Source organism: Cricetulus griseus, chromosome 7 (assembly GCF_003668045.3).
Source record: "Cricetulus griseus strain 17A/GY chromosome 7, alternate assembly CriGri-PICRH-1.0, whole genome shotgun sequence".
In the NCBI taxonomy this organism is placed as follows: Eukaryota; Metazoa; Chordata; class Mammalia; order Rodentia; family Cricetidae; genus Cricetulus; species Cricetulus griseus.
The window spans coordinates 102,315,942-102,343,412 of NC_048600.1; positions in this window are offsets into that span (position 1 = coordinate 102,315,942).

Here is a 27,471-nt window from a genome sequence, read left to right on the forward strand (position 1 = left end):
TAGTCTTGATTTTGTAGCCAAGAAGGAAATGCATGGCAGCCTGGTTCAGAGTGTAGCCTCTGGAGTTAAATGTTTAACTAACAGGTTCAAGTCAGCCTGGCACATTGGTACCTTGGTCCTAGCATCCTCTTCTGCTGCCCACACTGAAACCACCTGCCTTGAACCCACAGGAGCCTCAAGTGGGGAAAGCCTACAAAATTCATACTTGAGCCAAACAGCTTTGAATACCGCTGGGGACTTCCTTGAGGAGACCTTAGGGTTGTGGGATGTGCCTGTGTGCTCAGCATCTTGCTCACTTCCCATCTCTGGTCCAAATGGACAAGGCTGAATTCATTTCTTTCCCACAGCCCTTGCTCTTCATGCTCTGCCATGATGCCTGACTTTAGGTCATTGGGCCACCATCTGGGGACTCCTGACAGGACTGATGCTCCTGCTAGAATCTCTTCCTCCACAATCACCATTTTTTCATGTTCTCTTCTGAATGATCACACGGAAAATATCTGCCTGGAACCCAGTGTTTTCCTGGTCACCAAGAAAGCGGCAGACCCCAAGTCTCTGCCAAGTGACACTTGGGTACTCTAGACCATCTCTAACTCCTAGTTGGGGCATTCCTTGAATTCATTTCCTATAAGTCTCTCTTACTTGGGGCATTCCTTGGATTCATTTCCTGTAAGTATAGGTCTGGGATTTTATCTTCAAAATGCCAGGCCCCCGTGGTCTGCTCTGCCTTGAGGATAAGGCTTCAGGGAAGCTGAGCAAGGAGCTGAGTTTTCCCTGTGCAATGAACTTCCACCAGACATGTATGTACCAATTATTGCTCCTATGCCACACAACAAGCCCGTTTCATGGCAAGGTGCAAGTAGAGAGACAGAAGAACTCCAGTGTACTTAGATGCTAACTACCTGAACCCAAGTCTGAGCCTATATCTTAAAGTTCCTCCATTAGTGAAGGCAGTCCTGGAGGCACTGGGGTAGAACACTGGGAGCTCACATAGTATTCATTTCCCAGGGCTGAGATGACAAATGTCCACAGACTATGTTACAGACACAAAGTGTATTCCCTTTAACCCAGAAGGCCATGTGTCCAAAACCAAGGTGCCAACAGGGTTGCCTCCCTTTGATGGCTCCAGGGAAGAATTCTTCCTTGCCCTTTTCTGAATCTGGCAGCTCAAGTGTCCCTTAGTATCAGGCTACATGTCTTGGCTTCTGTCCTCACAGAGTCTTGTCTTCTTCATGTGTCTCTGACACTTGCCATCAGATCTAGATATGTAGAAAATCTGATGATCTCTTATGAGGCACATTCACTTCACGTTCAGAGTCCCTTTTTCCTAAATATGCTAGAATGTAGATGTCTAGAATATGGATATATTTTGTGGGGCCCACCTCTAGATAAGGGAAGCTCAGAGACATAAATTTGTACCCACTATGGAAAGCTTCTAGCCAGTAAGAGATAACCAACACACAGGAGGGCTGTGCCTCCGGGGAGAAGTGACAGCTTTTGGGTACTGTAGTCACACTGCCAATCATATGTGCTGGTTACTTTTGTGTCTCTGGAACCAAAACATCCAACAGAAACAACTTAAAGAGGGAATAGGTTCTTTTGGCTCATGGTTTCAGTCTGTCACCACAGGGAAGGCCTGGTTAAGAATCTCAGTGATGCAATTTCAATTTTATGTGTAACCTAGAAATGATGAACTTATGGGAACAGAGAGCAGAATTGTGGCTATTAGGCTTCAATGTGGGTCTTTTAACAATGGGGAAACGATTGGTTTAAGGATATAAAACTGCAGTTGGACAAGAGGCATGGACTCTGTGAAGTCTTGAGGTCTACTGAGAGCATGATAAATACGTTGATAACAATATGCTATATTTTAAAAGTTGTGAGATAGTATACTTTAAGTGTTCTCAAAACAAAAATGATGAATATGTGTGATATAACATGGTAATTGGTTTAATTTAGCCATGCCATTGTGAACATACTGTATTGTGTATCATAATTGTGCATGACTTTATTTATGAGCTAAATAAATGAATGGAAAAAAAAAGAAAAAAAAAGAATCTCAGTGATGGCAGTGGGAGTGTGTGGCTGAGACTGTTCACATGCAGGTAGACCAGAAGACCAAAGCAGGGACTGGGCTCTAGCTTACCAAGGCCCACCTTAGTTACCTGTTTCCCGAGCAGGGACACAATGTAATCTGCTTCACACTCCTGCTGTCACAGACAGAGCCATGGGAATGTCCCACCTTTCCCACCGACTCTACCTTTAAAATATGAGTGAAAACAAAATGCTCCCTTTTAAAAGTTTTTTTTTTTGTGGTTAGGTATTTTTAATAGGCTTAAAAAGGCAACAAGCTCTCTCTCTCTCTCTCTCTCTCTCTCTCTCTCTCTCTGTAATAAAGAGATTTAAATAGTGAAGTCTTTAGGATCTATTCAAAAAATCACACAAAGATTGAGAAATTCTATGGTGATAATTCCATCCACAGTTCAGCACTGTGTTCTACTTCCATTCCATGACTTTGAATAGGATATTTTAATTTTTATTTTTAAATTTTATGTGTATGAATGTTTTGGCTACTGGCATGTGTGTGTACCACTTAAATGAAGTGACTGTGGAGGTCAGAAGAGAGCACTGGATCCCTTGGAACTGGGGTTACAGATGGCAACCCATGTAGCTACCCATGTAGGTGCTGAGCAATCTCTAATCTGGGGCCTCTGGAAGAGCAGCCAGTGTTTTTAACTGCTGAGCCATCTCTCCAGCTCCATTGTCAGGTATTTTTGTCACAGCCATGAGAAATGTAGCCAGTACAAGGTCTGTTCTTTTCATTCAATTTTTTATATTATTATTATTATTATTATTATTATTATTTTAAAGTTTTGAGGATTAATTCCAAGGACTATTGCATGCTAGCTAAGTGCTCTACCATTGAGCTATACCTCTAGCACATGAACCATTTTAAAGATAATGAAAGAGAGGTTTAGTGAGGATAAAAATGTGATTTCTGGACTAATAGGCAATAGACACAGATCTATTGGAAGCCAGGTATGTCTGATTCAAGGCTGAGGTCAGGCTGGCCTCAGATTAGTTACCATGTTTTGCCTCAGTCTCCCAAGAGCTAAGATAATTGGTGTGTACTACCATGTCCATCTTGGGAGTAGGGATAGTATTTGTGGTGTGTGTGTGTGTGTGTGTGTGTGTGAGAGAGAGAGAGAGAGAGAGAGAGAGAGAGAGAGAGAGAGGGAGGAAGAGAGAGAGAGAGAATATGTGTATGGGGCATATGTGTAGAGTGTGTATATGTGAGTGTGGTGTGTGTGTGTGTGTGTGAGAGAGAGAGAGAGAGAGAGAGAGAGAGAGAGAGAGGGAGGAAGAGAGAGAGAGAGAATGTGTATGGGGCATATGTGTAGAGTGTGTATATGTGAGTGTGTGTGTGTGTGAGAGAGAGAGAGACAGAGAGACAGAGACAGAGACAGAGAGAGAGAGAATGTGTATGGGGCATATGTGTGGAGTGGGTATGTGAGTGAACATGCCTATGTGTTCCTGTGTGTGTGTAGGTCAGAGGTCAGCCTCAGGCATTGTTCCCCAGTAGCCTTCCAACGTATGTTTATTTAGTTACCATTTCAATTATTATATGTATTGTGCGTTTGTGTCTGTGTGTCTTCCACATTGTGCATATATGTGTGGAGGTCAGAGTGTGGGAGATGGCTCTCTTCTTTCATCATGTGGATCTTGAGGATTGAATTCGTGTCCTCAGGTTTGGTGACAAGGCTTTACTGCCTTTGCCTGCTGAGCCATCTCACAAGTCCCACCTTGGTTATGAGATGGAATCATTCAGTGGGACCTGGGGCTCATTGAGTAGGTAAGGGTGGCAGGCTAGCAGGCCTCAGCTCTGCCTATTTCCACCTCTCCAGTGTCAGGAGTCTTCATGTATGTGAGGCAAGCATTTCACTGCCTGAGTCGTCTCCCCAAGGCTCAGGGATAAATATCTTCAAGCCATATGCTGTGCCGCTAAGTTCCTGTAGGAAATGTCACAGAGGAGAGGAGCGCATTGGATGGGAATAGCATGTGTGTGTGTGTGTGGGGGGGGTAGTGTTTGGACTAGAACTGGATGACCCATTCTGACCTGAGTTGTTGTTTTGTTTGGACTCCAGGGCTCAAGTGTTGTTGGGTTAACCCTACTGGGCACTGATCATGCCCAGAGATGTTATTCAGGCTTCAGAGAGAGAGAGAGAGAGAGAGAGAGAGAGAGAGAGAGAGAGAGAGAGAGAGAAAGAGAAAGAGAGAGAGAGATCTTGGCTCAGGGATCTTCTAGGTTTCCATGACTGTCTTCTCCAGGAAGAGTTATTTCTGTTCCTTGGACTCTCTGTCTTCACTGGCCAAATGAAAAGAGGCAACTGTGGTCTCAACAGTCCAGACAGAATTCATCTGCACCATGGCCCTTCTATAGCTAGTCTTCCCAGATGGCTCAAGAGCCCTGAATACCTCTTTTATTTTACATCCCCATACTTAGGATATTTCAGAATGTGTTCACGATCTGTACCTCCCTGTGTGCCATCCATGCTACTAGTTACTAAATATATTCCTACATATTCACTTACTTTTAGACAATGCTATTCCTCTCCTAAGTGAAAGAAAGTCTTGAAGTCATAGGCTCTTTCGTTCTTCTATTCTTGTAATAAATCTCAATTGCCTGCTTGTGGAGTAAGAGGTCTTGTACTAGAAATGGGGTGGGGGGGGGAAGCTACATGCAAAATCTCCACCATCTGGAGATTACATGATTTTGGCATAGGTGGGGGATTATATCCGTATAAATACATATGTATTCATATACACACATGTATATACATGCATGTATGCATGTATATGATTTTCAGGTATTGGGAACTCTGGTGAAAATTTAACAGAAAATAACCTGATAGAGTGATTATTTATTTATCTTTAAAGCAGGGTCTCTGTAGCCCCAGCTCTACTGGAACCTCTCATGTAGCTCAGATTGATCTCCAATTCATGGCATTCCTCCTGCCTCGGGCTCCAAAATTCTGGGATTACAGGCAAGAGCCATTATACTTGTTAAAACAAGCAAACACACAAAAAACTGTATGTGTGTAGTCATGTGCACACCTGTGCATCCGTGTGTGAAGACTAGAGGCTGATAACAAGTGTCTTCCTCTGTCACTCTCCACACTATTGTTTGAGGCAGAGTCTCTCACTGAATCTGGAGCTCTTCCTGTATTCCCTTCTCTTCAGTGGGGTTTCACTATGCAAGCCTTTTATGTGGGTGCATGCGGATCCAGCCAAGGTCCTCATGCTTGCTCAGCAAGCGCTGTGCTTACTGAGGCATCTCCCCAACTCCAGTTTGTAAAAATATTTTCTTTTTCTCCAGCTTCATGTGTGGATATGTTGGATGTTGGGCATATTCCTGTCATACCTTCCCACTTTTCCTCTTCCACTTCCAACGGTTCCTTTTGTCTCCTAGGCAGCTTTATGTCAACTTTCATGTCTCATTTATTAATGATTCTCATGTACAGATACATAAATCTATACCACAAATGAGAGAAAACATAATATATGTCTTTCTGAGACTGATAATTATTGCCAGCTGTACCCATTTTCCTGTAAATGACACGATTTCACTTTTTTTGTTTGTTTTTATTTTTTTGAGACAGGGTTTCTCTGGAGGCTGTCCTGGAACTAGCTCTTGTAGACCAGGCTGGTCTTGAACTCACAGAGATCTGAGATGCCTGTGCCTCCTGAGTGCTGGGACCTAAGGCGTGTGCCACCACCGCCTGGCCATGATTTCACTTTTATGGCTGAAAAATTCCTTTGTGTATTTATACCATATATTCCTTACCCATTCTTCTGTTGTTGGATGCTTAGGTTAGCTCCATGACTTAGCTGTTGTGAGTAGTGAGTGCTTCAATAGACACTGATATGCAAGAGTCTCTGTGTTTTGGAGGCCTTAGGTAGCTGGTCATATGGAAAATCTACTGTTAGTTTTTTGAGGAACTTCCATACTGCTTTCCATAATGGCTATTCAAGTTCATACTCCTGCTAGCAGTGTACAACAGCTCCATTTTGACTATATTCCAGCTAGCATTTGTTTTCTTGAAAAATTATCTTTCTGACTGCAGTGAGACGGAAACTTGATGTAGTTTTGGTTGGCATGTTATGAGAGTTGGTGCTTTGTTAGACATTTGTTCTTCATCTTTGAGAACTTTCTTTTTTTCACATTTTATTAGCCCACTTATTGATTGGATGGATTTCTTATTAAGTATTTGTGTTCTTATGTGTCCTAGATAGTAATCCTTTGTCAGATACATAGCTTGAAGAGATGATCTCTCACTCTGCAGGATAGCTTTTCACTTGATTAACTGTTTCCTTTTTAATTTCGAGAGTCCCATTTGCCAATTGTCAGTCGTGTTTCATGAGCACATGTAGCCCCACTGAGAACGTTCTTGCCTAATGTCTATGTCTTGGAGCATTTTCCTCTAGCACTTTTGGAGTTTCAAGTCTTGCACTAAGGTGCTTGATCCATTTGGATTTGATTTTTGTGCATGGTGAGATACAAAGATCTAGTTTCATTCTACACATGGATATATCTCACTTTGACAGCACTGTTCATTGAAGGGACTATCTTTTCTCTAGTGTTGCATGAACACGTGAAATGATTTTGGTCTATCGGAACAATGTGATTTTACATTGCAGTTCAGCATGCACATATACAAGTCACAGTAGAAAAATAAAGCTGCAGCCAGGCGTTGGTGGTGCACACATTTAAACCCAGCACTCGGGAGGCAGAGGCAGGCGGATCTCTGTGAGTTCGAGGCCAGCCTGGTCTCCAGAGTGAGTGCCAGGATAGGCTCCAAAGCTACACAGAGAAACCCTGTCTCAAAAAACCAAAATAAAATAAAATAAAATAAAACTGCTAAGTTATGACACTCCATCTTAGTTTGGGTTATTACTGCTGTGTCAAAACACAGTGACCAAAAGCAAGTTGGGGAAGAAAGAGTTTATTTCACTTACATGTCTACATCACTGTTCATCACTGAAGGGAGTCAAACAAGCCAGGAACCTGGAGGCGGGAGCTGATGCAGAGGCCATGGAGGAGTGCTGCTTCATGGCTTTCTCAGCTTGCTTTCTTATAGAACCCAGGACCATTAGCACAGGGATGGCACTACCCACCATGGGCTGGCCCCTCCCACATCAATCAGTAATTAATAAAGTGCTCTATAGCTTACCTACAGCTCAGTCTTAGGGAGGCATTTTCTCAATTGAAGCCCCTTCTCTTAGATGACTCTAGCTTGTTTCAAGTTGACATAAGGCCATCCAGCACATGCTGCTTATCTTTAGCATATGGGGCAGGCTCAACAGTTTGACCGAGTCACCAAGGACTGATTTTATAATCTGCCAGTGGATTACAGTGACACTGGGAAGTCAGGGACAAGGGGCAGCCAGGGCAGCCAGGGCAGCCAGGAAGAGTCTCTGAGACAGATAACAGGGTGAAAAGGAGGCAGGGGTGTGACAATGGAGGAGAGAGCAGTCCTGAAGACTGGCCAGCATGTGAAGACCTAGAGGGGGTTGACTTTGGGTTCAATTCTCCCTCCTTTCCTCCCTCCCTTCCTCCCTCCCTCCCTCCTTCCTCCCTTGTCCCTCACTCCTGTAGGCAGAAATTTCTGACCTGATCGCCTGTTCCCAAATAACTGACTCGGAGACTTAGCATAAATTATAAATGCTTGGCCAATAGTTCAGGCTTGTTACTAGCTAACTCTTACACTTAAATTGGCCCATATTTCTTTCTATGCTTTGTCACGTGGCTCATGGCTTATTTCCTCATATTCTACACATCCTGCTTCCTCGGTAGCTGACTCCACCCTTCTTTCTCCCAGCATTCTCTCTCTCAGGCTGTCTCACATAATCCCTTCCTGCCCAGCTATTGGCCAGTCAGCTTTAACAATGAGAGCAATACATATTTACAGTGTACAGAAGGGTTATTCCACAGCACCCTCCTCCTTTCCTCTCTCCCTCCCGCCTCCTTCTTCTTCCTCTCACTTGTCCCCCCCCCAATTTGATTTGCTGTAACAAATCACCACCATCTATCTCAGTGGCTCACAACACTACAGCTTTGTCGTCTGATCATTCTACAGGTTAGGAACCCAAATGGCTTGGCAGAGCTGCTTCCTTCTGGAGGTTTTAGGAGAGAATACATTTCCCTCCTCTTTCCAACCTTGAATCTGATCAGGTTGCATGGTTCACAGCCTGGCAACCGTTGACTGTAGCTGCCATCAGCACACACACTCTGATTCTCCTGATCCCTTTTCCAAGTACCTACAGTAGGTCACCTAGGAAACTCACTCTAAGTGACTATGACCCTTAAACACAGCTAACAGATTACTTTTTGCTATGTAAAGTAGCATGGTCCCAACTCTGGAGACCAGGATATGGACATATTTGGGCAGAGCTGGCGTTCATTCGACCTCCTAGCCAGTGTAGTATTGTATGTGTGGCTCATGGGTTCAGGAAGGGTTTTTCCACATGGCAGTCTGTCCACACATTGCACCCACAGGGACTGGATCATGTTTGCTAAACAGTTTCGCAATGCAAAGAGCACCCTTTCCCCACTGCCTTGTCTTCCCATGCACAGAGCCAGGGACAGTGCCTGCAGGTTGGTGGATGTGGAAATCTGGTGCTTGTGTCAGGACTGTGTGAGAGGCTGTTCTACTCCATTCTTTTTTGGCGGGGAGGAAGAGCACTCCCAACCCCTCTCATCCATGGCTTCACGTGCTCCTTCAGTTGTCACTCACTTTTATAGAACTGTTTACAGGTGACTCTTCTTTGTTCATTTCACCTTCTCTGTATTGGAAAGCAGAACACCTGCTTGCCCATCTGTAGATGACAACACTGAGGGCTAAAACACAGCTGGCTCTCTGTCTCCCAAGTCCTTGCATGCAGCTCTCAAACTCTCTCTCTCTCTCTCTCTCTCTCTCTCTCTCTCTCTCTCTCTCTCTCATGATGCTGGGAACTGCACTTAGGGCCTCATGCTAGGCAAGTGCTCAACCAAAGCCACACCCTTCCTATTACAGGTCACTTTTTATTTTCTTTTATTAGGGCTCCACAGCACCTGCAGTCTAGAGGGCTTCTAGAAGGACTTTCTCTGAGATAGAAGGATCTGTTCTGTTTTTTTGTAGGGCCAAAGAGCAAAAGCTTTTGTGGAGGTAGATTTGGTTAGCCCTATATCAAGTCCAACGCCCAGGATAGGCTGCCTAAGGAGGAACAAGGTTCCTTGTTGCTGGACTCTTCTGAGTAAAGGCAGGGCTCGGAAATTGTGAAACCTTATTTAGATGATCTCTGAGTTAAAGGTTTAGCCACCGGGGCTTTGTAACCAGACCCCCCCAACGGAACTCCTCAGCATCCTTCCCTCCATTTCCAGCCGCCAACCCCAGGGCTTTGGAGGAGGGGCTGGGAAACAAGGCAGAAGGATGGAGTTCCGGGTCCTATGGTTGGGAGGGGACTGCTGTAAGAGGAAACCTGGGCAAGGAGTAACCCCCCCCAACCCCTCGGAGATAACAATCGAGTTATGTACATTTTAAATGGAGTTCTCTCAGTCGTAGTGACTTTCAAATGAAAACTCAGTTCTCCGTCCTTACCATCTGTTTCTCCTTTTAGGACAGAAACTATTTACATATTCCTAGGGCTCTATCACCAATGAAATCTTTTTGGAACTTCAGCCCTCCTGGTCCTCTCTCCTGCCCCTTCCCAGATCGCTACTTGTTTAGGATTAGGTTTCCTGGCAGAACATGGTTGCTACTCTCTTTGGTGATTGATTTATTTGGTTGGCTTCTTTTTCCATCTCTGTTTTGGGCAGGTCAGGCTTTAGCGTCCGGCTTCTGTTCATCAAGAATCGACCCTCCTTGAGAATTCTCCTTAAATGCCATGGTTTTGCTCTGGGATGGTCTGGAAAAGATTCCTCCAGGCACTGCAGCTGCCCAGAGGCAGCCTGTCTGGGTGTCATCCTTCTGCATCCCCCCTCCCCATCCTGTTCCTCCCCCTTCCAGGCGGTGACAGAGCTCTCTCCTGGGAGACGAGGGAGCACAGCTGGGTGACATCACCAGGAATGCAAGAGGGGCCTCTGCAGGGGCCCGGAAGGAACAAAAATAAGATGTCACCAGAGCAACTGGCCTGTCCATTTTATCATTGTCGGGGAGACAGTCTGGTCCTGCAGGGGACTGAGGAATTTACTGAGATAGCTGAGAAAATTGTATCTGACACAACGCATCTCAGGGCCACTCCCTCTCACTGGTCCCTGGCCACACCTCAGTGTCTGCAACTCTTATTTTCCAAGGCCACTCTGTCATTGCCCCTACCCCCTAAACACTGCTGTGACCTTGGGCATGTCACACAACCTTTCGGAGTCTCTTCCAACCTGTGTGGCAAGCAATGGTCCCTGCCTTGTGAGTGCTAGTGAAGCACTGGTTGATTTCAGGGCCCCCAGCATCATTCTTTACAGGTAGTAAGCACAGTTGTCAGCTATTAGTTAAACTGTAAGCTTTGGTTCCTATCGCCTGATCTGAGAACTGAGGCAGTCCTGCAAGTGAGACCTCCAATTTCATGGGAGCTTTGACTGTGGATCTTGACTAAACTAAGGACTGGGGACTCGGGTGGCTTTGGGCTTGAAACTTACAGGACCTTGAGGACAATGGATGGTTTAGGTATACAGTGAAGGGGAGCCACATCCCACTGTGGAGAAGATACTAAGCCACCCAGGTCACAGAGAATCCTTCCTACGTACGTCAGAGCTGGCGTTCTGATAGTATTACCTACCGCTTACGCTGCTGATAACACGAAATTCCAGTCTTGGACTCCTGGTCAGGTTGGTGAGATGGGCCTAGAAACAGAGGGACAGGATAAGAGAACACAAAGTGGCCATCCCTATCTTGGTAGTTCCTAGGATGATTGCCTGGCCTGAGACCTCCCTGGTCACTCACTAGCTGTGTGGTCTTGCTTAAATCATTTCATGTTTCTTTGCCCTGTAAAATGTGGAGGGTCCTAATACCAATTTTGAAGGCCTGTGGGACGTATTAAAATAATATATGTATTTAATTATTTTTTTTCTTTTTAATTAGGGACAGGGTCTTACTATACAGCTATGGTTGACCTTAAGTGCTTAATCTACCTGCCTCTATCTCCCTAGTGCTGGGATTCCCTATGGCCCTGTTGGGTAATAGCCTCAGGCCATGAGGAATAGAGTCAGGCTCTATTGGGTGATAGCCCCTAGCCATAAGTAAAAAGTTTCTGCACCCAGTTAAGCCTCTCCGCCCATGCAACAATCCTAATCAGACCAAATAAAACCAAATTAGAAAAAACCCAAGTTTAGTGGATACAATGCTCCGAGATGGCATTCCAGCTCCACTCCCCCAGAAGAAACAGGAAAGAGAGACCAGAAAACCACAGGTCTATTGGGGGGGGCAGTTTAAATACCCTGTGGGAGTGGTCTTGAGCATCTCTGGGGAGAGGTTATCATTTGGTGGGCTTTCTGAGATGCAGGAGGGTTTGGAGGGAGATGGGGAGGGGGGCTTGGGTGGAACTTCTATCATAACAATAAGGAATTGCTTACCCCCAGCCTCAGACCACAGTTCTGCTCCACCGGCAGAAACAATATGCTCAGGTGTTGAAAGCAACTCATCCCGCTCCTAGTCAAACCACAAAAAACAGTGGTAACTTCCAGTAGCTCTCTCTATCTGTAATATCTCTTCTGTGACTCACTTTTCTTAACAGGCAGAACTCTACCTGTCTTATGGGAAATGGCTCTAATGACTGGATGTGATGGCACACTCTTGTAATCCCAGTGGTTAGAAAGTCGAAGCAGGAAGGTTGGGAGCTCCAGGCCAGCCTGGGCTATATAGTGAGACTCGATTTCAAAACCCAAACCAAAAAAAAAAAAAAAATACCAAGCAACAACAACAAGAACAACAAAAACCGAACCAACCAACCAAATAAACAAAACCAAAACCCAGAGAAACCAACCAAGGATTAGGGATGGAGTTCAAAGGCAGATCCTTGTCTGGTGTCTGTAAAGGCCTTGGATCAAGTCTCTGTACCATGATGAGCAAACAAGAAGAAGCTCATGGTGTCTAGCAATGATGTCAACAGTCATTGTCACACTGTTGGAGCAGGGTCTTCTTGTTTCTACTATTCCCAGGAGGCAGTGACTTCTGTCTGCAGCCAGAGGAGAGTCGTCCTAGGAGGGGTGATATGAACTAGGCAAGCTTAAGGAAATGTCCTTGGAATGGATGGGAACTCCCAGGCAGAGGGCACAGACTGAAACACAGGTCTGTTTAGACAATGAAGATCTGTGCAGATGGTCCGAGGTGCAAAGGGCAAAGGCAGCAAAAGAGAAATTGTGGGTGGATGGGGAGCCAGGAGTCTTGGCAACAGACTCTGTCTGAGAAAGAACAGCAGGATGGCAGTGCAGGGCTGGGATGGAGTGACTGGGATGGACCAGTCTGGCTGCTCCTTCAGGTCTCCCAGAGGGCTTCAAAAACTACCAGTGTGGTCATGTGATTAGTCTAGGGGCCATCAACAGATGAATGGCTAAAACAAACAAACAAACAAACATTACACACATACACACAGTCACTAAGAAGAATGAAATTATGCCATTTTCAGGAAAATGAGCAGAATTAGAAACTATTCTAAGCTGGGTGGTGGTGGTGGTGGTGGTGTACACCTTTAATCCCAGCACTTAGGAGGCAGAGGCAGGTGAATCTCTGTGAGTTTGAGGCCAGCTTGGAACAGAGCAAGTTCTAAGACTACCAGAGCTGTTACACAGAAAAAAAAACACAAACAAACAAAATTATTATAAACTAAGCCAGACTTAGAAAGCCTAGTGGGGCAATCCAATGTGTGTGTGTGTGTGTGTGTGTGTGTGTGTGTGTGTGTGGGTGGGTCTCTGGAAAAATAAAATACATGAAAGCAAGAATGGGAACTACAAGGGTATAGGAAAGGAGCGTGTGTGTGTGTGTGTGTGTGTGTGTGTGTGTGTGTGTGTATGTGTGTGTGTGTTAAATGTGGACAGTAGGGGAGTGGATACAATAGAAATACCTTACATACATGTGTGAAAATGTCATAACAAATTTCACTATTTTATCCAATTAATATACACTAGTAAAGAAAGTAAACATTTTCCTGTGTTAAAAAAAAATCCCAGTGTTAGGACTAGAGAGACAGAGGTTAAAAGCATTTGTTGCTCTTGCAGAGGAATCTGGTTCAAATCCCACTGCCCATATGACTGCTTACAAATACCTCCTATGACTCTTGGTTCAGAGATTGAAGTGCCCTCTACTGGCCTCAGAGGGCATCACATGCACATGGTACACATACCTACACGCCTGCAAAACACTCACATTTAAAAATAAATATTGACCAACATCACCACCACCACCACCACCACCACCAACAACAACAACAACAAGCTTCCTGTGTTACTATCCCGGGCCTAGGAGACTCCACTGGGACAGTGGGGACTACTCTGGATTGAAAGGAGAACAGCTTCAGGCCTCATAAATTCCTCACTGCAGCCCAGAGATGAGGATTGGCTGAATGGCAGGGAGAGAGAAGCAGGAGAAGAGAGAGAAGTTTATGGGTTATATGATGGTGTGCTGGGAATGTGGCTTTCTCTTCAGGCCACTGACCTAGCCTTTGGGGCTAGGGACCCTTGGGCAAAAAGTATAGGATGGGAGGAGAGATGCATTGTGAAGACCCAGGCGCTCCAGACCGGTGTACCCTGGCAAGCAATGAAGGGCGTGGGTTCACTCAAGGAGGATTCCCAAATATTCTGAAATCGGGGAGCTTGTAACTCCAACCTCCTCCTCTGTAACTGGTGCTAATTCACCAGATGCTGTCCTCAGGGCAGGCTGATGTCACGGGTTCGTTGTCCTCGTGGGGTGGGCTAGGCCTGGGCGCGTAAGGATGCAGGGGCAGGCTTGTCTGTCTTTGAAATCAGAGCTGATTGTTTTTAATAATGTCAGATTTAAAATAATCATTTCTTCTGTTGCAGCTTTGGAAAACATTGCTTAGTCAGGGCAGGTGGGCTGCTTTGGGGGCTCCAGGTGGCTCAGCCGGAAAACATTGGCCTAATCCCCTTTCACTTTCAGGACCAACAGACACCCGGGAGTTTGGTTCTGCCGACACCCTTTCCTAAAGACTCCCAGTTTGTTCTTCTGGTGACTAAGCTGGGGCCTGGTTGTGGGTGGAGGTCACACTGTGGGTTGGCTTCCTCCTTTCTTGATGTCCCAGGAAGGTTGCCTCTAGCTGGCTTCAGGGCCCACACTTTTTTTTTTTTTCTGGGAGATAGGCAGGTAGAGGAGCAGGCATGCGTGTGTGTATAGTCAGTCTGTGAGGATGTGAGTCCCATGACTGGTTAAGTATGGCCCACATACCAGACCAGGATGTCCAGAGGCTGAGTCTTCTTTCAGAGTTGACCCTTCTCTCAGATTACTTCTTGTCTTTGGCTTCAGTTTCTCCCATCTGTGTGCTGTGAGAAGAGACTGTCTACTCCAGCACCTGCTGGATCTGATGAGGTTTCATCCAACCGTTATTTCTAAGAGCTAAGGGCTGGGTCCTTATAGACTAGTTCTGAGCCTACCTTGGACAGAGGACTCTGGCTTTTCTGGAGAAGGAGCAGGCCACAGGAGATGAGAGAGAAGAGACAGCATGTGTGACATGTAGTGTCTACTGAGCACTGCTTGAGAAGTCTAGGTACCTGATACACAGACCTCATGCAGAGCTCCAAGATGGGGAAACTGAGGCTTGAATTGAAAGAAAAGGACAGGAGAGTGTCAGTGGAGGGAGATATGTGCCTTAATTGTAATAGCTGCAAATGGGGCAATTATAATTTGTGGGCATTGGGTGTTTGCTATGGACGACTCTCTGATCCGATTATCATGGTTACTTGGCATCACAACTGGATGCAGTTGGCACCATTAGGCTCACTGTTTACAGATCAGGAGTCTGAGCCTCTGATGGGATCCTTGATTGACACAGAGCAGTGGGCCAGTGGCAGGACTGAAATTCAAGCTCTAGTCTCATTATGTCCGGAGCCTATGGGCAAAATATGAGGCTAGCTGAGTTGGAGAAGACCATTTGGCAAAGTGCCAGAGTTTCCTGCATGCATCAGCCATGGGATCAGGCTTTAGGGGGATGCCATTATGTCCTAGAGACTGCTCAAGGGACAGCCAAAGAGGTGGCTGGTGGATTCTTTGTCCTATCTCCCATCCTGACAGCTCTAGGATTCCACCAGAGAATAAAGACTGAATGGTGGTACTCAGTCAGGTTTCTTCCAGTGCCTAGGTTTCAGCATGGATAAAAAGGAGGAGTTGATCAGGAGGGCTGAAAGAGACCATGGTGGGGGGCCAGAGAAAGAGGAAGAGAGTAGGCCACAGGTGCCATGAAGGGGGAATTGTGAAAAATGGGGTGACTTTAACTGAGGAGGGGGAGGAAGGTGGTACAGAACTAGAGGGCAACAGGAGAGACAAATAACACTAAGGATAGTTTAAAATGCTAGATGGAAGCACTAGTTTGTATGAATATGTGTATGTATGTATGCATTTCTTGAGACAAAGCCTCAGTATATAGCTCTGGCTGACCTGAAACTAGCTACATAGACCAGGCTGGCCTTGAACTCACAGAGACTCATCTGCCTCTGCTTCCTGAGTTAAAGGGTTAAAGGCATATGCCACAATGCCCAGTTTATAAGTTTATTCATACACACACACACACACACACACACACACACACACACACACACGGAGTTATGCTACACAGGGTGATAATGATCCTCTCAAGAAACATAGATTGTCTAACAAAAGTCCCTCTGTGGGAAAACTCCTTAGGTAGTCAAGGGGATTCAGGAGAGTCCTAAAACAATACAGTCTATTTGCCATTGCTCTTAGTTGCCTCCCAGAACTTGAAGGTGGGGACCTGTTACTGAAGACACCACACACTTTAGACACTACACACTTGAGACACAGAACCAGGAGGAATTGAACTGACACTGACCTGGAAGCCTCCCTGCAGATTAGATCTCTTTGTACCTGAAGGTGCTACCCAAGTAGCCAGGGGAGAAAGCCTATGAACCACAATAACCAGGTTGACCAGATAGCCCAAATTGTGCAATAACAGCACTTTTATCTTGGGAGTAATCAACAAAGGTCTAATTGGACTTAAGGTTCATTCAAGGAGGGAATTCATGCCTGGTACTATAAACCTAGCTAATTTTCATGGCCGATGAGGCCATGAACCCAAGAAAGAAGCTACTACTGACATTTTCCTAAACCAATATAATTTCTAATTGTATTCCAAATACTAGATACCAAATATTATTCTAAATAAAAGAGGCTTTTTTTTCAACATATGGAGACAATTTCAGAAATCTACAACTGGCTAAAGTGTAGAGACTGTGGAATGCCCAGTCTCAATTGGTACATCTACAAGACAAACCCCTTACCCAAGGCTCAGGAAAAGTTTCAGGAGATGGGGCAGAAAGATTGTAAGAGCCAGAGGAAGAGGAAACTTGCTTCAGGATTGTGTCTTCTGTATATGACAGGGAAGCAGCATCCATGAAATGTCAACAATATTGTTGCTTAATAAAACCTGCATAATGACAATACCATTTGACATCTCAACATGGATGGAGGATATCACAGAAGGCCTCACCCATATATGAATAGCTGGAGGCTATAATAAATGACTACCAAGATGGGGAGAATAAGTTTTCTCTAGGAACAAGCCCCCTGATTATTCAATCCCAAGTGGCTGGTTCAAAACATATGTACATATGAACAACACTAAATGGGATTAGTAAGTTTTTCTAAAAGTATGTGTAGGCATATATATGTATATATATGTGACAATAACTATAAAAGAAGAGGTCATGAATTTGAGAGGAAATGGGGGAGTGGGAGGAACTGGAGGGGGAGAGGAAAAGTGGGAGAGAGATAAAATTATCAAAATAATTGAATTTAACAACACTAAAAAGGGAGTTGGAGGCTGGTGAGATAGTTCAGTAGATAAAGGGATAAAGGTTCTTTTTTTTTTTTTTAGATAAAGTTTCTTGATGCATAAGTGTAATGACCTGACTTTGATCTCTGGAACCCACATAAAGATGGAAGGAAAGAACAGACCCTACAAAGTTGTCTTCTGACACCCATGGGTTCCTTGGTATGTTTCTGCAAATGTAATAATAACAAATAAAAAGCCAAGTTTCCGTAGTGTAGTGGTTATCACGTTCATCTAACAAATAGAAAATTTGAGTGAGGAGTTGGAGGTGATGGTGACATGGTTTAGTTGGTAAAGTATTTTCAGTGTGTGTGTGTGTGTGTGTGTGTGTGTGTGTGTGTGTGTGTAGGAGAATACCTGGGGCTCATTTGCCAGCAAGTCCAGCCACTTGGTGAGCATCAGGTACAGCGAGAGACACTGCCTCAAAAACTAAAGTAGAGAGCAATAGAGGAAGACACCCAATATTGACCTTTGGCCTGTATACTCACACATTTGTGTGCCCCCACATATGTGCAAATGCATAAACATGTACCCATATACATCACATTCACATAGTTAAATATTAATAAAAATGAGTTGATGCCACCAGATTTCCTCTCTGGACCTTCTGATCTTGGAAATGTTGGGAAAACAAGGCAGGTGGCTGAGAAAGCTTAAGCTGAAAGTTACTGAAGTGGTGGAAAGGACAGCAGAGTCTGCTGGGTTCTCTCAGGTCTAAGTAAAAGGGAGCAGAAGCCATCAGATGAAGAGGCACCAGGATGAAGGAGAGGGCAGCTGGGGGCAGGACACACACGCTAGAGGACAGATTCCTTGGAGAAGTCCTGTCTGTAAGAAAAAAACTGGACGATAAAGATGTCTACCGTGGTAGTGTAGTTCTCACCACTTCTCAGTCTTAGATCCCAGCTGGTTCCCTGGTAATACCCATTCTCTGTCCTCCACATCCTAATCCTCAATAACATTTCCATCATTCAGGCTAAGCAGCTGGACTTAAGCTGGCTGTGGAGTGTGGGGATGAGCAAATCAGAATCCTTGATAACACCTTAGTTTAGTTTATTTTGACCTGTTCTGCTACACCTTCACAAAGAATGGAGGTAAATTACCCCGCCACTGTCCCGTAGATAGGCTTCTAACTGTACTATCATAAAATGAAAAGCAACTCCCTGTGTGAGTTGCTTTTCTTATCATGGTGACAACATACTGGACAGAAGTAACTTGAAGGAAGGGAGACTTATTTCGGCTCACAGTTTATAGGGGATAGTCCATCCTGGTGGGGGAAGGCATGGTAGCTAGAGATGCTCATCTTGGTGGATCAGGGAGACAGACAGAACCCAAAGCATCTCCAGGCTATATCCTCAGAAGCCCACCCCTAGTGGCCTACATCTGCTAGCTAGGCCCCATGTCCCAGGGTGCCACAACCTCTCCAAACAGCATAACCATCTGGAGAGAAGGACTCAAATACTTGAGCCTGTGGGGGTCATTGGAATCTCGACACTCCCTTTGACACCAAAGGTCTCAGGGGATCCCATATAGATCTTCCAGAATGACGTGGAGTGCAGCAGGGACACTAACCCCTTATTCCTAGGATAGGTATTGGGGGTGAGCTCCCTTGAGAGAGGAGACAGTGGACCTGTTAGAAGTCTCATGGCTTTTAGTGGTTGTAGGAGAATGTGTCCTTCCTGCTAACACTGGCAGTCTGATGAGACAATCTGAGGACTCTGGAAGCTTCCTTTCCCTCCACTCTCTTCCCATCCTCACTTCCTTAACTAACTTTCTCCACTTTCTTTCCTCTCCCCTCTCTTTCATTCTTGTATACGCCCAAATAAAGAAAATAATTGAACTCATGGGCCACCTTTTCTTTTCAGTTTAGGACACAATAGGTCTATCAAAGTCCCATGAGAGGACAAAAATGAGTTAGTGAGACAGAGTAACCTACTCAAGGGGCAGGGGTAGGGGGGAGGCTAACAAAGGAAATGACACTGGTTTTAGGACAAAAGCCTTCCTCCTGGCATTCTGAGAGGCAGCACGTACCAGTGGCCCCTGAATAGTCATATGGGAAAGTCACGCTATGAGCCAAGCCATAGTTGGTAGGCCATGTGTGGACTGTAGGGTGGGTGGCTCATCACCGGCTTGCATTTTTTTGGGTAGAGTTCATTCAATGACTTGGTGCTGAGTCCCTGGGAGTGCTCACCCAAGCCAGCTGTTTGCAAAGTGAGAAGCCAGCCAGGGCCTGCTGGCTGCCTCAGTCTCTCTTCTCCCCAAGTGAGCAGGCTCTGACTTTAAAGAACCCCTACACTCCTACTCCTGGCTGCCCACTGCTTGCCGTGGGCCTGTGGCATTGATGGTGGCCAGCTGCCAAGGGCTCTGCAGCCAGGCAACCCCTTTGCTCCCACCTGCTGCTCCCTGGCTCTGTGCCCAGTGATTGTCCAGCACAGGGCTTCAGAGTCAGGGAGAGGCCATTTAATACCAGGGTCTCTGAGGTAGCTCTGCAACCGGAGGCAAGCCACACCATCTTTCCAGTGTCTCTCTGTGGGAGAAGGGAATGTGACATGCACCTCCCAGAGCTATTGAGCAGCCATAGGGCTCTGAGCACAGAGCAGCCTGCAGGGAGCACTCACATAGGGAGCCCTCACTAAGCCTGGATGAGTTAGAAAACACTCTTCACATCACTGTGTGCTCTGTACTTGTGTATGTATTTGGTGCATACATACGAGTGTGCAGGTGCCTATGTGCGCACATGCAGAGGCCAGAGCAGGACTTTGGATGTCTTCCTCTGTTGCTCTTCCTTTTACTGCCTTGAGGATAGAGTCTCCCACTGAACCTGAAGCCCAGCCGTTCAGCTGGTCTGGCCGGGCAGTGTATGGAGAATCCACCTCTCTCTGCACTCTCTAATGCTGGGGTTGCCGGCACATAGAGCTATACCCAGCTTTTTATCTGCGTGCTGGGGTTTCAAACTTAGGTCCTCATATTTGTGGAGCAGGATTTCTTACCCACTGAACCCTCTCCCCAGCCTCTCTGCCTTTTCAAAGCTGCAACCTCATCCCCACATCTTCTTGAGGCAGGACCACGTGTAGATGAGACAACCGAAGCTAGGAGAAATGAGGAGGCGCCAATCATACCAACCAGGAAGAAGCTAAGTCTGGCTTCGAACCCAGTGCCCCCCGGAGGAGTTTGAATCCCAGTTCCGGAAAGCCACTCGGGCGGCCTCTTTGATCTCCCAAAGCTGCTGTCCAACAGTGTGCCAGTGGGAGGGCGGAGAAGCTGCTCCCTGGGCCAGCCCCTCCTCGCCCCGCCCGCCGCCCAGGACCGGCTGGCGGCCAGCGGGAGGCATTCCAGAGGCTGCCTGCCTGTGCTCACGCCTGAGGAATGTCTTGCGAAGTCGCGCCTAAGCCCCTTGTATCTGACTCATCATCTCCCCGTCTCCAGGAGTGTCAGAGAAGAGCTCCCTTAATCCCTCCTGTCCTCGGTCCCAGGCTTTCATTTGTCAAACTAAAATTATTCCCTCCAGGAACCTCCTTTAGCCAGGGGCTGAAGGAGGTACAAGGGGATGGCATTTCAGCGTCACTTCCTGACAGCGCCTCCGTATTGTTCCCTGGGCCAGAGGCAGCGACAGCGAGGGGCCTCTGTCATGTTTGGGCCACAGCCAGCAGTCCACCTTTTCTCCTGTAAGCACCTTCCTTTTCCATCTGGGGAGGGAAGCTGAGATGGCCCATCAGTTTGACAGGCAGCCTTGTCCCTGGTCCCTTGGGGCTGCCTCGTGATTCATACCAGGTGAGGATTCTAGAATGCCAAGTTCATTTCCTGTGCAGCCGGAGGGGAGGGTGGGCTGGCACGGTTCGTACTTGTCTGTGAGGCTGGTTTAACTACTGATAAAGAGGTAGAGAGTTTGAAAGTAAAGGAAAAATGAGTAAATCCAGCGTGCTGGTGTCTTAGGTCAGACAGACAGACAGACAGACAGACAGACAGACAGAGGTGGGCTCCCCACGTGGGTAGCTAGCTGGTGAGACTTTCCTCTCCTCACCCTGTTACTCCTGGCAGAACCACGCTCCTCAGGGTTGATCCTGGGCATCTAACGCATTTAACCTGGTCAGAAATCTTGGCTCAGAGTGATAAAGCTACTTCCCTGGGACACCATGGGCTCCCTTGACTCAGTGGTCAAACAGCATGGCAGCTCTGATTTACTGTTCCTGGTTCCACCGTCAAGCCATGTGAGTTCCAGTAAGGTACCTCATCTCTGAGTCTCAGTTTCTTCTTCTTCACCAGCGGATAGTATCTGCCACCCCAGGCTCTCGTGAATATATAAAGTGAATTATATGTTGCATAACACATAATGGAGACCCAATCACCATCCTCTCTGATCAACAAAGACAACTATTACCAAGACCAACAACAAAAGGCTACTGTACCCTTGGAATCAGGAGCCCTAGCTTCCTCTTCAGCAGCTTTGACAGCTATGTGGTTTGAGGCAAATCCCCTAACATGCTCGAATCACTGAGCTTATTTGTGACCTGCAGAGTTTGGATCTGTTTCCCTCTCCTTGGATCTAAAAATCTGTGATTTGTGGATATATTTAGTACTAGATGTCAACGGAAAGTTTCTTTCTTGTGTGTTATTTATTTATTTTTTTCTAAACAAAGGAAGGAGGTTTATTTGACTCACACTTTTGGAGGTATAAGGTCAAAGGGTTGCATCTGGTGACAGCCTTCTTGTCGGCAGAATCCCAAGGTGGTAGCCAATCCACATGGCAAGGAACAGAGAGTACATGTGGGTCTCATTCTTCTAAAGGACACAGCAGTGACCTAACTGCTTGCTATGGACTGAATTGTGCCCCCACCACAAATTCACAGATCGAAGCCTTGACCCTCCCAATATGCATGAATCTGAACATAGAGACTTCAGGAGGTAACTGAGATTAAATAAGGTCATGAGGCTGGGGCCCTGATCCAATGGGGAAGATAAGTCAGAAGATGGTGTCCTCCCCAGGTGAGGACACAGTGAGAAGGCAATTGTGCAAGCTGGGAAGAAACTGAACCCCAGTAGTCCTTGACCTTGGATCTTCAAGCTCCGGCTTGATGGTAAGTAGATGTGCATTGTGTCAACCACTCACTCTGTGGTTTTTTGTTATGGCAGCCAGTGTTGACTAATACATGTCACAGGAAGCACACTTTCAACCCTTGGCAGAGCTAAAGAGGAATGGCAGTTTCTGCAAGAGGAGGGAGAAGCCCCCCACAATGAACACTTTGCAGCTAGGGACCAAGAACTGAAGCAATTCCATTTTCTGTGATGGACAGAGATTAACCCAGGATCTGGAGGAAAACAAGTTGAAGTTGAACCTGAGCCAGTTCTGTTGACTTTACCTGTCAAATGTGTCACTGTCATCACTATATATTGGTAGAGTGATGTAACCTGTGGTGCACATGCTGGGCACTGCCAAGAGAAGGCACTGGGTAAATGCCAACAGCAGTAATGTATTTCCAGTATCATTTACCTACATATCAATAGTTATTACTAATATTAATAATTTCATTCACACACCTCATTTCACCTCGTTGAGCTAAGAAAGAAAGCCATGCTTATCCTGACTAACCCTGGCCTCTCTTATCAGAAATTCTCCTCCATCTCCCAAATGCTTGTTTGCATGACTTCCAGCCCACTGGGGAGTCCTACAGATGCAGGCAAGCTTGCAACATTGGGTGCTAGAGCAAGGTGAATCCAGAGACAACCTTAGTTCTGGTGTTTGTGGTGGTCACAGCCTCCGCTGCACTCCCATTGGAGGACTCCTGTTGGGGAGACCTTTCATGTCATTTGTGTTCAAGTAACCCCATTACGTGACCTCGATTCCTTAGGTCTTTTAATGACTTAAATAAAAAAAATATTAATGATCTGAGGTTGTGTAGATAACTTGATGGTTATCCTTTCCAGAGGATCCAGGCTTGATTCTCAGCATCCAGGAAACAGCTCACAACTGTCTGTAACCCCAGTCCCAGGGGGTCTGACACCCTCTACTGACTTGGGGTGAGGGCACTATATGCATATAGTACACAAACATAAATACATGTAGGCAAAACATCTAGATACATTAAAAACATAGTAGTAGTAGTCTAATATCTTTCAACAAATGATCTAGAATAATTGCTCCCCCATGTCAGCAAAGAATATAAACACATAATATATACTCTTCACTAACATTAACTACAAAATTCATAAGGAAACCCAAAACTACAAATTGCCTGAACCATAACACAGAAGAAAATCCTGTGACCTTGGCAATTTTTTAGATACAGCACAAAGGCATTGTCTATGAAAGAATTAAGGCGTAAGCTGGCATTCATTAAATGAGAAACTTGTGATTTGGGAAAGACAATGTCCAGAGGAGGAGAAGACAAGTCACAGATGGCACGGAAATGTTTGCAGAAGCCACGTCACCAGACTGTCATCCAAAATACACAGAGAACTCTTAAACTCAGCAGAAAGAAAACAAACAACCTGATTCAAAAAAAAAAAAAAAAAATGGGCCAAAGACTGTAACAGACACCTCAGCAAAGAAGGTGTACAGATGGCTAAGGGGGATGGGAAATGTTCTCCATCGGCCGCTGTTAGGTAGGAAATGCTGATGAGTCCCGAAGAGAGCCACTACCACACAGCATTAGAGTGACCCACATCCAGAACACCGACACCACCAAATGATAATTAGGATGTGGAGCAACAGGAATGCCCATCCACAACTGGTGGGGACACCAAGTGGCAGAAACCACACTGGATAAGAGCACGGCTTTTTTTTTTTTTTTTTCAAACATATATGTCAGGGTTCTCTACAGAGACAGAGCTGATGGGGGGGGGGGATGAACTTATTAAATCAGCCTGTGTCAAAATAGTAACAATAGCTGTCTCACCCATAAGGAACTAAGAACCCAGTAGTTTCTCAGCCTCTGAAGTTGGGTGCCAGAGCAGGCCCAATTGGTGTTGAAGACCTGGAGGGTTCCTGGAGTGCCACTGGTCCTCAGTTACCTTTGGGAGCCTGGAAGCATGGATTAATAGCACCGAAGAAGAAGCAGCAGGGTAAGTTAGGTTGGAGGCAAGGGGAGGGTCAATCGAGCAAAATGTAGATATTATTCCTTCTTTCTTCTTCTTCTTCTTCTTCTTCTTCTTCTTCTTCTTCTTCTTCTTCTTCTTCTTCTTCTTCTTCTTCTTCTCTCCTCCTCCTCCTCCTCCTCCTCCTCCTCCTCCTCCTCCTTCTCCTTCTTCAAATCTGGGCTGCTATCAGGAGATGCCACCACATTTAGGGTGGGTCTTCTCACCTCAATTAAGACAATCAAACAATTCCTCAAGTGAGGCTCTCTCTCAGGTGATTCTAAACTGTGGTAAGTTGCCCTGTAAAACCAATCATCACACATACTTTTACTATGTGAGCCACATTATTTGGTATTTACCCAAAGGTGTTGAAGACTTTCTCTCTCTCTCTCTCTCTCTCTCTCTCTCTCTCTCTCTCTCTCTGCCTCCCTCCCTCTCTCCTTCTCTCTCCCTCCCTCTCTCCTTCTCTCTCTCTCCCTCTCTCTCTCCCTCTCTCCTCTCTCTCCCTCCCCCTCCCTCTTTCTCTTTCTCCCCTGTTCTCTCTCCCCAACTCTCCAAAACAGAACTCCTGAGCACAGTTTTATTTTTGATTTCTCAGACTTGAGAGTAACCAAATCTCCTTCAGAAGGCGAGAGGATAAATAAACCATAGCCTGGGTCCCTGAGTAAATTATTTAGGACCTTCCAGAAATGCACAGTGGAGATATGATAAGGCATGGAGTCACCTAAAACACATATTCCTGAGGGAAAAACAGATACTGAGTGATTCCGACCACATGACATTTTGGAAAAAGCAAGATTGCAGAGATCTCTACAGTAAAGAAATCAGTGAATGGGCAGGGTTAGCAGTGAGTGGAGGAGGAAGAGGTAACCAAACTGAGGATCTTTTGTTTGTTTTTTTGAGTAGGATCTCACTATGTAGCCCTGGCTGTCCTGGAACTATGTAGACCAGGCTGGCCTCAAACTCACAGAGATCTGCCTGCCTCTGCCTCCCAAGTGATGGGAACAAAGGCATGCGGTACCATGCCCAGCACATAGAAGATTCTTAAGGCAGGGAGACTGTTCATCTAGTGGTGGCTACAGGCCATGGCACGTTGATCACATTCTTAGAACACACGGCATCAAGAACTATGACGGAAGTATGCTGTGGACCCTGGGAGATGGAGGAGGCGGTCCACTGGTTGCCATAAAGGTTCTGCTATGGTAGGGATGTTGGGAGTGAGGGAGACTCTGTACAGGAGGGGCGGGAAGATGTACACATCTGTAGCTTCCTTTCAAGTTTGTTGTGATCCTAAAATGTCTCTGAAAAGGTAACATCTTCGAGAAAAACATTTATCGTTATTCAGATCTGGTGCTTCTGTGCACAAATTTGCCCAGGCTTCCCCAAGATTCTTTGGATTCTAAAAACAAGGCTGCTACTGGGAAGGTTGGCTTTTCTTAAGCCTTCAAACCCCCCTTTCCTGGCAAGAGAGGTGCCTACCTGTTTTGTGTACCTTTCTTCCCTGGGGAACTATTCAAGTGATCTTCTGTCAGCAAGAAAGGCTGCTCCAGCAATAACTTCACATTGCACTGAATTAAAAGAGAAAACCTCACCAAGGACAAAAGGCTTCTTTGCTTCTGTGACACATACAGCTCTCTGAAAGACACTGTGATTTCAGAGATGTCAAAAACAACATGTACAAAAACGTCCTTATGCAACACGGTGTCATGTGCAATGAATACAATAGAAGCTTTAAAAAGGATTAAAAACTTTGTTAAAATGTGAAACGAAGATGAGCATCTCAGAATTATTAGCCGAATATTCCTAAGGAATTTCCGTGTATCAGCTGCTATGTCTAAGCCTTAATTCCAAGGTTAGGTATTAATTCATTTAATCCTCAAAACAGCTCTAGGAAGCAGGGGCTACTGCTGAGGATCAAAGCGAGGCTCAGGTAGGTTACATAACGTGGTGTCACATGGTGAGTGACTGGCTAAATTCAACTCCAGGAAGTTGAAGGCTTATTATTAGACATGAAGCAACAGCAGCTTTTAAATAGCAACTTTCCCAGCTTCCCTACACACACACACACACACACACACGACACACACACACACACACACAGACACACACACACACACAGACACACACACACACAACACACACACACACACACCACACACACACACACACACAGACACACACACACACACAGACAACACACAGACACACACACACACACACACACGACACACACACACACAGACACACACAGACACACACAGACAACACACAGACACACACACACACACACACACACACACAGACACACACACACACACACACACACACAACACACACACACACACACAGACACACACACACACACACACACACACACACACACACACAGACACACACACACAGACACACACACACACAGACACACACACAGACACACACACACAGACACACACACACACACAGACAGACACAGACACACACACACACACACACACACACACACACACACACACACACACACACACAGACACACACACACACACACACACACACAGACACACACGACACACACAGACAGACACACACACACACACACACACACACGACACACACACACACACAACACACACACACACACACACACACACACACACACCGAAGTCCATCTTATCGGCCCCCTCAAATGTAATTCTAATATCGGCTTACATTGAAGAGCAAGAAACCGTTGTGGGAATGATTTAGTAAGCTCTCCCTGCGGCTGGGATCCTTGGTCACCTGAAGCTGGCTTTCACCGGATGATACCAACAGCATCTTTTGTCCCATGCATTAGGGTTACACTCAGCTGCAAGTGACAGGAAATTCCAATTAAAACAGTTTGTACAAATAGTATCCCTCTCATTTTTTTCTTTCCTCTTTGGTCTCACCAGGCTGGCGTCTAGACGGCAGTTCAGCTCTAGTGTGGTGGGTCAGTAGCATTAAATACGAAGTTCACCATTCTCTTATATTTTTGGTTGTGAGCCTAGCCTTTGACGGCTGAACCATCTCTCCAGCCCGAAGTTCACCATTCTCAAACTGGCATTTTGACTCACGATTGTAAGAGTGCCGCTATATCTCCAGCCATTTTGTATGTGTTTCGCTTGGAAGAAGGGTTTCGGAATGCTAAAATGGCTTTGTCTTTTGTATGGGAATGTTCTTCTGGCTGTTTAGATGGAATGGGGTCAAGCCCTCAGGTTGGCTGCTGAACGGGGGCAGTAGACATCTACTTTTTTATTTTTATTTTTTTGGTTTTTTTGAGACAGGGTTTCTCTGTGTAGCTTTGTAGACCAGGCTGGCCTTGAACTCACAGAGATCGGCCTT